This window comes from Dama dama, chromosome 7, assembly GCF_033118175.1.
Source record: "Dama dama isolate Ldn47 chromosome 7, ASM3311817v1, whole genome shotgun sequence".
Lineage (NCBI taxonomy): Eukaryota > Metazoa > Chordata > Mammalia > Artiodactyla > Cervidae > Dama > Dama dama.
In genome coordinates, this window is record NC_083687.1 from 36,155,338 (window position 1) to 36,170,875 (window position 15,538).

A 15,538-nucleotide genomic window follows, 5' to 3' on the forward strand; every position below is an offset into this window, starting at 1 on the left:
CCACGGCTTTATTAGCACCTGAAGCTTTAAAAATAATTAATGGACGAAACCTTACTGTACTGACTTCTCATGATGTGAGTGGAATCTTGAATTCTAAGGTTAATATTTGGATGACAGACAGTAGGCTTCTTAAATATCAGTCACTGTTGTTAGAAGGACCAGTAACTAAGCTTAAAGTTTGTGGAAATTTAAATCCTGCTACTTTCCTTCCTGAGAGGGAAAATGAAACACCTGATCACGATTGTTCTCAATTCCTAACTTTAAACTATTCAGCTCGGGAGAATCTAATGGATACCCCATTAGACAATCCTGACATGGAAATATTTACAGAAGGCAGTTCTTTTGTTCGGGATGGAAAGCATAAAGCAGGTTACGCCATGGTGAGTGCTGGACAGGTTTAACTCAAAGGGCAGCGGGTAAATATCTACACTGATTCTAAGTATGCTTATTTGACTTTATATGCTCATGCTGCAATATGGAAAGAAAGACAGTTAAAAACAGCAATAGGAGAACCTATTAAGCATTTCAGAGAGATTGAGAGACTTTTAACTGCTATCTACTGTCCTAAAGAAGTAGCGGTTATGCATTGCAAAGGGCACAGCAGGGATGGGAGTAAAGTAGCTGCCGGTAACCTGTTAGCTGACTCTCAAGCCAAAAAAGCGGCACTTTACGAAACCCCCTCCCTACAGACACCTTTGATTTGGAGAGATCTTGTGGAATGGGAAAAACCACAATATACTGAGGAAGAATTAGAAAGATATGAGAAAAGAGGAGCAAAGATTACTGATAAAGGATGGTTACAGTCTGAGGATGGACGTTGAATAATTCCTGAAAATGCTCAGTGGAAAATTCTTAAGGGTTTACATCAGAGTTTTCATTTGGGTGTAGAAAGTACTTACCAGATGGCTTCTCGTTTGTTTGAAGGTAAAAATGTAATGAAAACTTTAGAACATTATCAAACGGTGTGAGGTTTGTCAGAGAAATAACCCAAAGACTGAAAAGCTAGCAAAATCTGGATTACAACGAAAGGGAAAGTATCCTGGAGAGGACTGGGAAATTGATTTTACTCATATGCCAAAAGCTAATGGATATTCTTGCTTACAAGTTTGGGTGGATACTTTAACTGGATGGATTGAGGCTTTCCCCTGTTGTAGTGAACAAGCTAAGGAGGTTATAAAGATTTTAATCCATGAAATTATCCCCAGGTTTGGGCTGCTGCGAAGCCTTCAGAGTGACAATGGCTCCACCTTTAAAGCTGCTGTAACTCAGGGGGTGTCTAAAGCTCTAGAAATAGAGTATCACTTACACTGTTCCTGGAGACCCCAGTCCTCAGGAAAGGTTGAAAAAGCTAATGACCTTATCAAAAGACATCTGCGCAAATTAACTCAAGAAACGCAACTGGATTAAAGTCCTACCCATAGCTTTAATGAGGGCTTGAACTGCCCCCAAAAAGGAGGGGCTGTCCCCCTTTGAATGTATTTATAGAAGGCCTTTCTTACGCACAGACATTGTTATAGATCCTGAAGCCTTGGAGTTAACTAATTACATAACTCAGCTCTCAGCTTTTCAACAGGCATTAACAGATCTCCGGGAGATGACTCCTGACCCAGCCTCTGAATCCAGCAAGTCTCTATTTGAGCCAGGAACCGAGGTCCTCATAAAAACATTGGGGTCTGGGGGCCCAGCCCTCGAGCCCCTCTGGGAAGGCCCTTACCAGGTTATTCTTTCTTCTCCCACAGCTGTCAAAGTCCCAGGAATTGATTCATGGGTACATCACACTCGAGTCAAGAGGTGGCACCCTGACCAGAACTAAGTGATGTCATTTTATGTTTTTACTTTCTATGCTCTGACTTTGTATATTTCAGATGGGCCTGATAATCTATGTGAGCCTACTTCTGCTGACTCCAGAAATCCTGAGTCTGCTGTTTGATCCTCAAGACAATGCCTTCCTGTCCTGGGCTCACTCCTGTGCTGCATTCCACAATCGGTCTAAATGCTGGGTCTGCGGAGCACTCCCCTTTTCATCAGTGGAAGGCTTCCCATGGTGGACATCTCCACTTCAAGGAAAAGACTTTCTCCAGGTCTGCGAATACCTTCGACAACAATCAGATATGATGCCTTTTCTTCGTCTGATGACATCTAACAACCCTAAAATGGACTGGTGCAATACTTCGTACCTTAACTTTGGACATAACGTAACTTTTAATTTTGATTATACATGGTCTCAGTTTAATGACTATTTTGCTGCACATAAGACAAATAGGTCTAGATCTGATGGTTTTTTACCTGACGTTTATCAAATATGGGATAAGGTTATATGGTTAACTCCTGAAAAAGGACGTCTAATGTCTACTGCCCCTATATGCTGGGAACAAACAGAGCCATCCCCCAAAGTTAGCCAACAACTTAATTACAATGATTGGAAACAATTGGGATTTTTGCCTCAGGAAATATGTAACGTAATCATTCCAGTGTTTTCCAACCCCAGTTCAGGATCTACCTTTGTCTGGCCAGGCACTAATTGGGACTGGATATCTCAGTCACGCTGGCTTGCTCCAAAGGGAATTATTGGATATGTGGCTCTTACCTATGGGCTTGGCTTCCCCTTGGCTGGATAGGGAGATGCACCCTGGGTCTAGCCTTTACCCACGGCTTTATATTTTCAGAGCTTCTAGAAAAGCCTGCTAATTTACCCCACCTTAAATGTTGGTGGACAAGTTCTGTATTTCACCGGTATGATTATTTGGCTGCAGTGTTTGTCCCCTCTTTGGGAACTACAGATGTTATGCTACGAGTAGATGCTTTGACTAATTTTACTCAACAGGCATTACAAGATTCTCAAAAAGCTATTCAGCTCTTAATGCTGAACAAGCACCAATTAGAAAGGTGGTTTTACAAAACAGATTGGCTTTAGATATTCTGACAGCTGCACAAGGAGGAACTTGTGCCATCCTTCATACTCAGTGCTGCACATATATACCTGATATGAGCACTAATGTTACTCATTTTACTAAACACATGAACAAGATGATTGGGGCCATGGATACTCCTGAAGCCTCTATTGTCTCACTTTGGGAGACGTTAACTAGTTCCCCATGGTGGAAATCTATCTTAATTACAATAATTCTGATTGTTTTGTTTTTGCTGTTTGCTCCCTGCATTTGTAACTGTGTAACTGGATTTGTTTCTAGTCACATGAAAGCTTTTAAGTTACAAATGGTTGCTCAAACTCCTGCTATCACTGCAGCTTCTTCCGACTACTATTTGGGGCCCCTGGATCAGACATCCTCACTATGAGGATTAGGAGAATATGTTGCCTCACCAATTTAGGGACAACGCCCCTTGTCAGCTCGGAAGCAGTTATGGAATGAGAACAAGGTCCCTTTTCCCTAGGCAACGTAATTCTCCTAAAAGAAAAGGGGGGAATGAGAGTGTAACAGGCAGGAAGACCAGGGGTCTCCAAACGGAGGAAAGAGGCTGCAAGTGCCAGACATTTTCATCTCTCTTAAGCAGCAGGAGGAAACAAACCAGCGATATTTTTTCTTCTCTATACAAATTTAAAAGGAAGTTTCTCTTAAAGTGCTGTGTTGCCATGACACCTGGTTTCACCTGAAGCTAACCACTCTCAAACCTTGAGTTAATCAATACATTTCTTTTTCTTATGGAAATGTTGTCTTCAGCTATGACTCTATCTTCAAGTTGGTTCTGCCAAATGGCCCAACCCACTTACTCAGATTGTGAGTGACTATATAACAATAACGTATCTTGCCTGAGGACAGTCTTTGGATTAAACCCTCTGGCTAATTCTGTTATCTTAAAACATAAATTATGGGAGTAGGTCTGGTCTTTACAAGGATGTATCCTGCCTGAGGACAATCTTTGGATTAAACCTTCTGGCCAACTCTGTTATCTTAAAATGTAAATTATGGGAGTAGGTCTGGTGTGGTCTTTACAACCTCCAGACATTCTTTGGATTCATTGGAGAGTATATAACTCCATTGCTAATACTAGCAAAGGGGTACTCTTTTGCCCCCTTCTGATGCCTATGTCAGAAGTTTTCTCTATCTGCTTTATACTTTAGTAAAACTTTATTACACAAAAGCTCTGAGCGATCCAGCCTGGTCTCTGGCCCCGGATTGAATTCATCTCCTCCGGAGGCCAAGAATCCCGCATCTCATCGTTCAGCAACAAACTTTCTCATTCCTGTTTAAATGGTTTTTACCAAAAAGTAAGAAATAAGTGTATTTGAGGATGTGTAGGAAATGAAGGTCTTAATGGATTATGGGTAGGAATGTATATTGGTGCAACTCCCATGGAATACCTTCTGGAAGTTTCTCACGAAATTTCACAAAGAACTGTTAGTGGCCATTAATCCCACTTCTGGATATATATTCATTTTTAAATATATATTCAAAGGAAATGAAATAATAATCTCAAAGAGAAATCTGTACTTCCATGTTCATTGCATCTGTATTCACAGTAGCCTAGAAACAAACTATTACATGAACAATCTAAGTATCTGTCAGCAGGTGAAGAGATTAAAAAAAAATGTGACATATATATGTGAATTTTATTTAGCCATTAAAAAAAAGAAAGAAATTCTTCCATTTGTGGCAGCATGGATGAAACTGCAGGGCCTTATGCTAAGTGAAATAATTTAGAGAAAGACAGTTACCGTATGATCTCAAATGTAAGGAATCTAAAAAAAAAAGTGGAACTCAGAAACAGTGTAGGAAAGTGATTGCCAAGGCTTGGAGAGTGGAGGAAATAGGGAGGGGGTTGCAAAATGTTATGCATTCTAACATATGAAAATTACAAAGCCTGAGGATCTAATGTATAGCATGATGACTATAACTGACAAAATTGTGTTGTATAATTGATGCTCTCTAAAAGAGTGGAACTTACCTGTGTTCTCTTCAAAGAAAAAAAGGTAAACATGTCAGATGATAGCTTTGTTACTTAAGTTAATAGGGAGGGAAAATCTTTCTAATACATATGCAAATGAGGGTCAGCACTATGGCATGGGGGTAGGTGGAAATGGCAAGTATAGTGAAGTGGGTTGCCATTTCCTCCCCCAGAGAAGCTTCCTGACCTAGGGATTGAACCATTTTCTATGTCTCCTGCATTGCAGGCAGATTCTTTAGCTGCTGAGCCATCAGGGAAGTCTTAACAAAACTACCTTATGACCTAGAAATTCTACTATTGGGCATATACCCTGAGAAAACCATAATTCAAAAAGACATGTATACCCCAAAATTCATTCCAACAGTGTTTACAATAGCCAGGACATGGAAGCAATCTAGATGTGCACTGAGAGATGAATGGATAAAGAAGTTGTGGTACATCTATACAAAGGAATTTTAATTAACCTTAAAAAGAAGCAAATTTGGGTAACTTGAGCTGAGGTTGATAAACTTACAGGCTGTCAAAGTGAGTGAAGTAAGTCAGAAAGAGAAAGCCAAATGTTGTATATTATTGCATATATACAGAATCTAGAAAAGTGGCACTGGTTAACCTGTTTTCAGGGCAGGAAGAGAGACACAGATAGAGAAGAGGTTTGTGGATACAATGGGGGAAGGAGAGGGCAAGTTGAACTGGGAGAGTAGCATTGAAACATAGTACATTACCATATGTCAAATATTAACAGATAGCTGGTGGGCAGTGGCTGTATGACACAGGAAGCTTACCCCATGCTCTGTGACCACCTAGAGAAGCGGGATGGGGTGCGTGGTGGGGGGACTCAAGAGGGAGGGGATATATGTATACTTATGGCTGATTCACATCATTGTACAGCAGAAACCAACACATTGTAAAGAAATTATACTCCAATTAAAAGTAAATTTTAAAAATAATATATACATCTATCAAATTCTCATGGTATATACTTAAATATCTTACAATTTTATTTGCTAATTCTGTCTCAAAAAATTACTCTGCTTGCTAGTCACTATTCATGACATTTAATTTATATATGTTGGTATCTACATAGGAAAAAGAAAAGCTTCACAGTATCTACTGAGAAGGCAAAATGGAGACTTTTTCGATACTTAAATATCACTTAAGCAAAAGGATTAATAATTAAGTAGTTATCAGTGGATGAATAGCCCCTCAGCTTCTGGCCTCACTTTTAACTGGACCCTGCTTCTCCTCTTTCTAGTGCTTTGGTAAGTTCCTTATCTTTGAGGGCAAATTTAACAAGTCAGCTTCCATACAAATGTTATAACTGGGTGCTTAGTCCCCAGAGGTGACAAAGTCCCTTATCACTTGATGCTTCTTGTGTGAAATAAAAGCCTTCCCTTGTATCATTTGTGTTTTCAAGGAGATCCTAAAGGCTGTGGTAGCACTGTGGGAGAGGTTTTGTTTTCCAGGCTGGACTCCTCTTGTCAGGACTAGATCAGTGGTATATGAAATTTTTCAGGCTGCTTGAGCAGCAGGGGCTGTCTTATGGCTGCATAGCTATGCCCATCACACACACACACACACACACACACACACACACACACCCTCCACACACACACACAATAAATGACTGGCACGCAAAGGAAACTCAGGTTCCCATTTTCCAGTGACTGAAGATAAAAATTTAGAGTTATCTTGTTGCTGTAATTTTCTTCTTTTTTTTTTTTTTTTTTGAACTTGAGTGCCTTTCAATTTATTTATTTATTATTTTATTTTATTTTATTTATTTTTAAATATAAATTTATTTATTTTAATTGGAGGCTAATTACTTTACAATATTGTAGTGGTTTTGCCATATATCGTCAGGAATCCACCATGGGTGTACATGTGTTCCCCATTCTGAACCATCCTCCCACCTCCCTCCATATTCCATCCCTTTGGCTCATCCTAGTGCACCAGCCCCAAGCACCCTGTCTCATGCATCGAACCTGGACTGGCGCTCCGTTTCACATATGATAATATGCATGTTTCAATGCCATTCTCCCAAATCATCCCACCCTCGCCCTCTCTCACAAAGTCAAAAGACTGTTTATACATCTGTGTCTCTTTTGCTGTCTCACATATAGGGTTATCCTTACCATCTTACTAAATTCCATATATATGCGTTAGTATACTGTATTGGTGTTTTTCTTTCTGGCTTACTTTACTCTGTATAATAGGTTCCAGTTTCATCCACCTCGTTAGAGCTGATTCAAATGTATTCTTTTTAATGGATGATTCATATTTCGTTGTGTGTTTGTACCACAGCTTTCTTATCCATTTGTCTGCTGATGGACATCTACATTACTTCCATGTCCTGGCTATTACAAACAGTGCTGCAATGAACATTGAGAACATGTGTCTCTTTCAATTCTAGTTTCCTCGGTGTGTATGCCCAGCAGTGGGATTGCTGGGTCATATGGCAGTTCTATTTCCAGTTTTTTAAGGAATCTCCACACTGTTCTCCATAGTAGCTGTACTAGCTTGCATCCCCACCAACAGTTTAAGAGGGTTCTCTTTTCTCCACACCCTCTCCAGCATTTATTGCTTGTAGATGTTTGGATAGCAGCCATTCTGACTGGCGTGAGATGATACCTCATTGTGGTTTTGATTTGCATTTCTCTGATAATGAGTGATGTTGAGCATCTTTTCATGTGTTTGTTAGCCATCTGTATGTCTTCTTTGGAGAAATGTCTGCTTAATCCTTTGGCCCATTTTTTTGATTGGGTCATTTATTTTTCTGGAATTGAGCTGCAGGAGTTGCTTGTATATATTTAAGATCAATTCTTTTTCAGTTGCTTCATTTGTTATTATTTTCTCCCATTCTGAAGGCTGTCTTTTCACCTTGCTTATAGTTTCCTTTGCCGTGCAGAAGCTTTTAAGTTTAATTAGGTCCCATTTGTTTATTTTTGCTTTTATTTCCAATACTCTGGGAAGTGAGTCATAGAGGATCCTGCTGTGATTTATGCCAGGGAGTGTTTTGCCTATGTTTTCCTCTAGGAGTTTTATAGTTTCTGGTCTAACATTTAGATCTTTAATCCATTTTGAGTTTATTATTGTGCATGGTGTTAGAAAGTGTTCTAGTTTCATTCTTTTACAAGTGGTTGACCAGTTTTCCTGCACCACTTGTTAAAGAGATTATCTTTTCTCCATTGTATATTCTTGCCTCCTTTGTCAAAAACAAGGTGTCCTTAGGTATGTGGATTTATCTCTGGGCTATCTATTTTGTCCCATTGATCTATATTTATGTCTTTGTGCCAGTACCATACTGTCTTGATGACTGTGGCTTTGTAGTAGAGTCTGAAATCAGGCAGGTTGATTCCTCCAGTTCCATTCTTCTTTCTCAAGATTGCTTTGGCTATTCAAGGTTTTTTGTATATCCATACACATTGTGAAATTATTTGTTCTATTTCTGTGAAAAATACCGTTGGTAGCTTGATAGGGATTGCATTGAATTGATAGATTGCTTTGGGTAGTATGCGCATTTTCAGTATATTGATTCTTCTAACCCATGACACGACATATTTCTCCCTCTATTTGTGTCCTCTTTGACTTTTTTCATCAGTGTTTTGTAGTTTTCTATATATAGGTCTTTTGTTTCTTTAGGTAGATATATTCTTAAGTATTTAATTCTTTTCATTGCAATGGTGAATGGAATTGTTTCCTTAATTTCTCTTTCTGTTTTTTCATTGTTAGTGTATAGGAATGCAAGGGATTTCTGTGTGTTAATTTTATATCCTGCAACTTTACTATATTCATTGATTAACTCTAGTAATTTTCTGGTGGAGTCTTTAGGTTGTTCTATGTAGAGGATCATGTCATCTGCAAACAGTGAGAGTTTTACTTCTTTTCCAGTCTGGATTCCTTTTATTTCTTTTTCTGTTCTGACTGCTGTGGCCAAAACTTCCAAAACTATGTTAAATAGTAGTGGTGAGAGTGGTCACCCTTGCCTTTTTCCTGACTTTAGGGGAAAAGCTTTCAATTTTTCACCATTGAGGATAATGTTTACTGAGGGGTTGTCATATATAGCTTTTTTAATGTTGAGGTATGTTCCTTCTATTCCTACTCTCTGAAGGGTTTTTATCATAAATGGGTATTGGATTTTGTCAAAGGCTTTCTCTGCATCTATTAAGATAATCACATATTTTTATCTTTCAATTTGTTAATGTAGTGTATTACATTGATTGATTTGAGGATATTGAAGAATCCTTGCATCCCTGGGATAAAGCCCACTTGGTCATGAGTATGATCTTTTTAATACGTTGTTGGATTTTGTTTGCTAGAATTTTGTTAACGATTTTTGCATCTATGTTCATCAGTGATATTGGCCTGTAGTTTTCTTTTATTGTGATATCTTTGTCTGGTTTCGGTATTAGGGTGATGGTGGCCTCATAGAATGAGTTTGGAAGTTTACCTTTCTCTGCAATTTTCTGGAAGAGTTTGAGTAGGATAGGTGTTAGCTCTTCTCTAAATTTTTGTTAATATTCAGCTGTGAAGCCGTCTGGTCCTGGGCTTTTGCTAGTTGGAAGATTTCTGATTAGCGTTTCAATTTCTGTGCTTGAGATGGGTCTGTTAAAATTTTATATTTCTTCCTGGTTCAGTTTTAGAAAGTTGTACTTTTCTAAGAATCTGTCCATTTCTTCCCAGTTGTCCATTTTATTGTCATATAGTTACTGATAGTAGTCTCTTATGATCCTTTGTATTTCTGTTTTGCCTGTTGTGATTTCTCCATTTTCACTTCTTATTTTGTTGATTTCATTCTTCTCCCTTTGTTTCTTGATGAGTCTGGCTAATGGTTTGTCAGTTTTATTTATCTTCTCAAAGAACCAGCTTTTAGCTTTGCTGATTTTTGCTATGGTCTCTTTTGTTTCTTTTGCATTTATTTCTGCCCTGCTTTTTAAGATTTCTTTCCTTCTACTAGCCCTGGGGTTCTTCATTTCTTTCTTTTCTAGTTGCTTTAGGTGTAGAGTTAGGTTATTTATTTGACTTTTTTCTTGTTTCTTGAGGTAAGCCTGTATTGTTATGAACCTTACCCTTAGAACTCCTTTTACAGTGTCCCATTGGTTTGGGGTTGTTGTGTTTTCATTTATTTCTGTGCATATTTTGATTTCTTTTTTTATTTCTTCTGTGATTTGTTGGTTATTCAGCAGCATGCTGTTCAGTCTCCATATGTTGGAATTTTTAATATATTTTTTCCCCTGTAATTGACATCTAATCATGGTAAGGTGTCTGCCTACAATGTGGGAGACCTGGGTTCGTTCCCTGGGTCAGGAAGATCCTCTGGAGAAGGAAATGGCAAACCACTCCAGTACTTTTGCCTGGAAAATCCCATGGATGGAGGAGTCCAGTAGGCTATAATCCATGGGGTCACAAAGGGTCGGACATGATGGAGCAACTTCACTTCACTTTCCACATTGTGGTCAGAAAAGATTCTTTGAAAGTTTCATTTTTTTTTGAATTTACCAAGGCTAAATTTATGGCCCAGGATGTGATCTATCCTGGAGAAGGTTCCATGTGCACTTGATTAAAAGGTGAAATTCATTGTTTTGGGGTGAAATGTCCTATAGATATCATTAGGTCTAACTGGTCCATTGTATCATTTAAAGTTTGTGTTTACTTGTTAATTTTATGTTTAGTTGATCAATCCATAGATGTAAGTGGGGTATTAAAGTCTCCCACTATTATTGTGTTATTAATTTCCCCTTTCATACTTGTTAGCTTTTGCCTTATTGTGGTGCTCCTGTGTTGGGTGCATATATATTTATAATTGCTATATCTTCTTCTTGGATTGGTCCTTTGATCATTATGTAGTGTCCTTCTTTGTCTCTTTTCACAGCCTTTATTGTAAAGTATATTTTATCTGATATGAGTATTGCTACTCCTGCTTTCTTTTGGTCTCTATTGCCATGGAATATAATTTTCCAGCCCTTCACTTTGAGTCTGCATATGTCCCTTGTTTTGAGGTGGGTCTCTTGGAGACAACATATATAGGGGTCTTGATTTTGTATCCATTCAGCCAGTCTTTGTCTTTTGGTTGGGGCATTCAACCCATTTACACTTAAGGTAATTATTGATAAGTATGATTCCATTGCCATTTACTTTGTTGTTTTGAGTTCGAGTTTATACACCTTTTCTGTGTTTCCTGTCTAGAGAAGATCCTTTAGCATTTGTTGGAGAGCTGGTTTGGTGGTGCTGAATTCTCTCAGCATTTGCTTGTCTGTAAAGCTTTTGATTTCTCCTTCATATTTGAATGAGATCCTTGTTGGGTATAGTAATCTGGGTTGTAGGGTTTTTTCTTTCATCACTTTAAGTATGTAATGCCATTCCCTTCTGGCCTGAAGAGTTTCTATTGAACGGTCAGCTGTTATCCTTTGGGAATCCTTTTGTGTGCTATTTGTTGTTTTTCCCTTGCTGCTTTTAATATTTGTTCTTTGTGCTTGATCTTTGTTAATTTGATTAATATGTGTCTTGGGGTGTTTCGTATTGGGTTTATCCTGTTTGGGACTCTCTAGTTTTCTTGGAGGTGGATGACTATTTCCTTCCAATTTTAGGGAAGATTTAAATGACTATCTCCTCAACTATTTTCTCATGGCCTTTCTTTTTGTCTTCTTCTGGGACTCCAATGATTCAAATGTTGGATCATTTAACATTGTCCCAGAGGTCTCTGAGTTTCTCTTCATTTTTAAAAAATCTTTTTTCTTTTTTCCTCTCTGCTTCATTTATTTCTACCATTCTATCTTCTACCTCACTTATCCTATCTTCTGCCTCCATTATTCTACTGTTGGTTCCCCCCAGAGTGTTTCTTACCTCATTTATTACTTTATTCATTATATCAGTTCAGTTCAGTTCAGTCGCTCAGTCGTGTCCAACTCTTTGTGACCCCATGAATCACAGCACGACAGGCCTCCCTGTCCATCACCTACTCCCGGAGTTTACTCAAACTCATGTCCATCGAGTCGATGATGCCATACAGCCATCTCATCCTCTGTTATCCCCTCCTCCTCTTGCCCCCAGTCCCTCCCAGCATCAGGGTCTTTTCCAATGAGTCAACTCTTTGCATGAGGTGGCCAAAGTATTGGAGTTTCACCTTCATCATCAGCCCTTCCAATGAACACTCAGGACTAATCTCCTTTAGGATGGACTGGTTGGGTCTCCTTGCAGTCCAAGGGACTCTCAAGAGTCTTCTCCAACACCACAGTTCAAAAGCATCAATTCTTCGGTGCTCAGCTTTCTTCACAGTCCAGCTCTCACATCCATACATGACCACTCGGAAAACCTTGACTAGATGGACCTTTGTTGGCAATGTAATGTCTCTGCTCTTTAATAAGCTGTCTAGGTTGGTCATAACTTTCCTTCCAAGGAGTAAGCGTCTTTTAATTTCATGGCTGAAATCACCATCTGCAGTGATTTTGGAGCCCAAGAAAATAAAGTCTGACACTGTTTCCACTGTTTCCCCATCTATTTGGTATGAAGTGATGGGACCAGATGCCATGATCTTAGTTTTCTGAATGTTAAGCTTTAAGCCAACTTTTTCACTCTCCTCTTTCACTTTCATCAAGAGGCTTTTTAGTTCCTCTTCACTTTCTGCCATAAGGGTGGTGTCATCTGCGAATCTGAGGTTATTGATATTTCTCCCAGCAATCTTGATTCCAGCTTGTCCTTCTTCCACCCTAGCATTTCTCATGATGTACGCTGCATATGAATTAAACAATCAGGGTGACAATATACAGCCTTGACATACTCCTTTTCCTATTTGGAACCAGTCTGTTGGTCCATGTCCAGTTCTCACTGTTGCTTCCTGACCTGCATATAGGTTTCTCAAGAGGCAGGTCAGGTGGTCTGGTATTCCCATCTCTTTCAGAATTTTCCACAGTTTATTGTGATCCACACAGTGAAAGGCTTTGGCATAGTAAATAAAGCAGAAATAGATGTTTCTCTGGAACTCTCTTGCTTTTTTGATGATCCAGTGAATGTTGGCAATTTGATCTCTGGTTACTCTCCCTTTTCTAAAACTAGTTTGAACATCTGGAAGTTGACAGTTCATGTATTGCTGAAGCCTGGCTTGGAGAATTTTGAGCATTACTTTACTAGCGTGTGAGATGAGTTCAATTGTGCGGTAGTTTGAGCATTCTTTGGCATTGGAACGAAAACTGACCTCTTTCAGTCCTGTGGTTACTGCTGAGTTTTCCAAATTTGCTGGCATATTGAGTGCAGCACCTTCACATCATCATCTTTCAGGATTTCAGCTCAACTGGAATTCTATCACCTCCACTAGCTTTGTTCATAGTGATATTTTCTAAAACCCACTTGACTTCACATTCCAGGATGTCTGGCTCTAGGTGAGTGATCATACCATCGTGATTATCCCATGCCCGAGGTAAGGGCTGGCAGCCAAGAGGAGCTACCCCACAGCTGAGGTCAGGGGCGGCTGCCTAGAGGAGCAACCTCATGGCCAAGGAGCTGTGGCTGCGTGGGCGCAGGAGGACCGAGAGGAGTTGCTCCACATTCAAGGTCAGAAGGGGTGGCCATGAGGAGATACCCCTCGTCCAAAGTAAGAGAAACCCAAGTAAGACGGTAAGTGCTGTGAGAGGGCATCAAAGGGCAGACACACTGAAACCATAATCACAGAAAACTAGATAATCTGATCACATGGACCACAACCTTGTCTAACTCACTGAAACTAAGCCATGCTGTGTGGGGCCACCCAAGATGGACGGGTCATGATGGAGAAGTCTGACAGGATGTGGTCCTCTGCAGAAGGGAATGGCAAACCATGTCAGTATTCTTGCCTTGAGAACCTCATGAACAGTATACTCATTATATACTGACTTTTTTATTTCTTCAACGTCCTTGTTAAATATTTCTTGCATCTTCTCAATCCTTGCCTCCAGGCTATTTGTCTGTAACTCCATTTTCTTTTCAATATTTTGGGTCATTTTCGCTATCATGATTTGGAATTCTTTATCAGGTAGATTCCTTATCTCTTCCTCTTTTGTTTGTTTGGTGGGCATTTATCCTGTTCCTTTACCTGCTGGGTATTTCTCTGCCTTTTCATCTTGTTTATGTTGCTGTGTTTGTGGTGGCCTTTCCACATTTTGGCACTTTGTGGCTCCTTTTTATTGTGGAGGTTCCTTGCTGTGGGTGGGGTTGGATGGATGGCTTGTCAAGGTTTCATGGTTAGGAAAGCTTGTGTCGGTGTTCTGGTGGGTGGAGCTGGATTTCTTCTCTCTGGAGTGCAATGAAGTATCCAGTAGTGAGTTTTGAGATGTCAATGGGTTTGGTGTGACTTTGGGCAGCCTGTATATTGAAGCTCAGGGCTATGTTCCCATGTTGCCAGATAATTTGTGTGGAATGTCTTGCTCTGGAACTTGTTGGCTCTTGGATGGTACTTGCTTTCAGTGTAGGTATGGAGGTTTTTGACGAGCTCTCAATGATTGATGTTCCCTGCAGTCAGGAGTTCTTTGGTGTTCTCAGGTTTTGGGCTTAAGCCTCCTGCCTCTGGTTTTCAGTCTTATTCTTACAGTAGACTCAAGGCTTCTCCATCTATACAGCATTGATGATAAAACATCTAGTTTAATGATGAAAAGTTTCTCCACTCTGAGGGCCACCCAGAGAGGCACACAGAGTTACATGGAGAAGAGAAGAGGGAGGAGGGAGATAGAGGTGACCAGGAGGAGAAGAGGGGGAATCAAAAGAGGAGAGAGTAAGCTAGGCAGTAATCACTTCCCTATGTGCTCTCCACAGTCTCGACCCCTCAGAGATGTTCACGGATTTACACAGAGAAGAGAAGAGGGAAGAAGGAGACAGAGGTGGCCAGGAGGAGAAAAGGGGGAATCAAAAGGGGAGAGACAGATCCAGCCAGTAATTAGCTTCCTAAGTATTCTCTACAGCCCTTAACACACAAAGAGATTCACAGAGTTGGGTAGAGAAGAGAAGTGGGAGGGAGGAGATAGAGGCAACCTGGTGGAGAAAAAGGAGAGTCAAAAGTGGGAGAGAGCAATCAAGCCAGTAATCTCACTCCCAGGTAAAAATGGGTACTGAAGATTGGGTGCTTAAAGGTACAAAGTTGATAACAAATACCAAAAAGCACAGATTAAAAATCTAGAGCAGAGGTTAGATTCTTGAAAATACAGTATTAAAAAAAATTACAAAAATTATAAAATATATATATGAAGTTTGCTTTAAAAAGAGGGTCTTTTTTTTTTTTTTGCAAGGTAATAGTAGTTTATAAAAATGAAAATTAAAGGAGTACTAGAGGACTTAATTTTTTTTAAAAAAAAATTTAATTTAAAAAATTATAATAGTAAAAATATATCTAGGAATTTCTCTGGAGCTGCTGCGGACAGTGTGGGGTCAGTTCATTTTCAGATAGTTCCTTGATCTGACTTATACCTCTCAAGATCTATAGGCCCCTTCCTATGTAGTTGGTGCTAAGTACAGGGTTTTAATCTATTGCACCTGTAACTTCCAAAGTGGTTTCCTCTGTTTATTTTAGCTTCTTCTGTTTGCTGGTCTGGTCAGTGTCTAATTTCTGCCCTGACACAAGGGAGCGATGGTGGTCACTTTTTTAGGTTTACTTGTTCAGTCGTGCTGTGTGGAG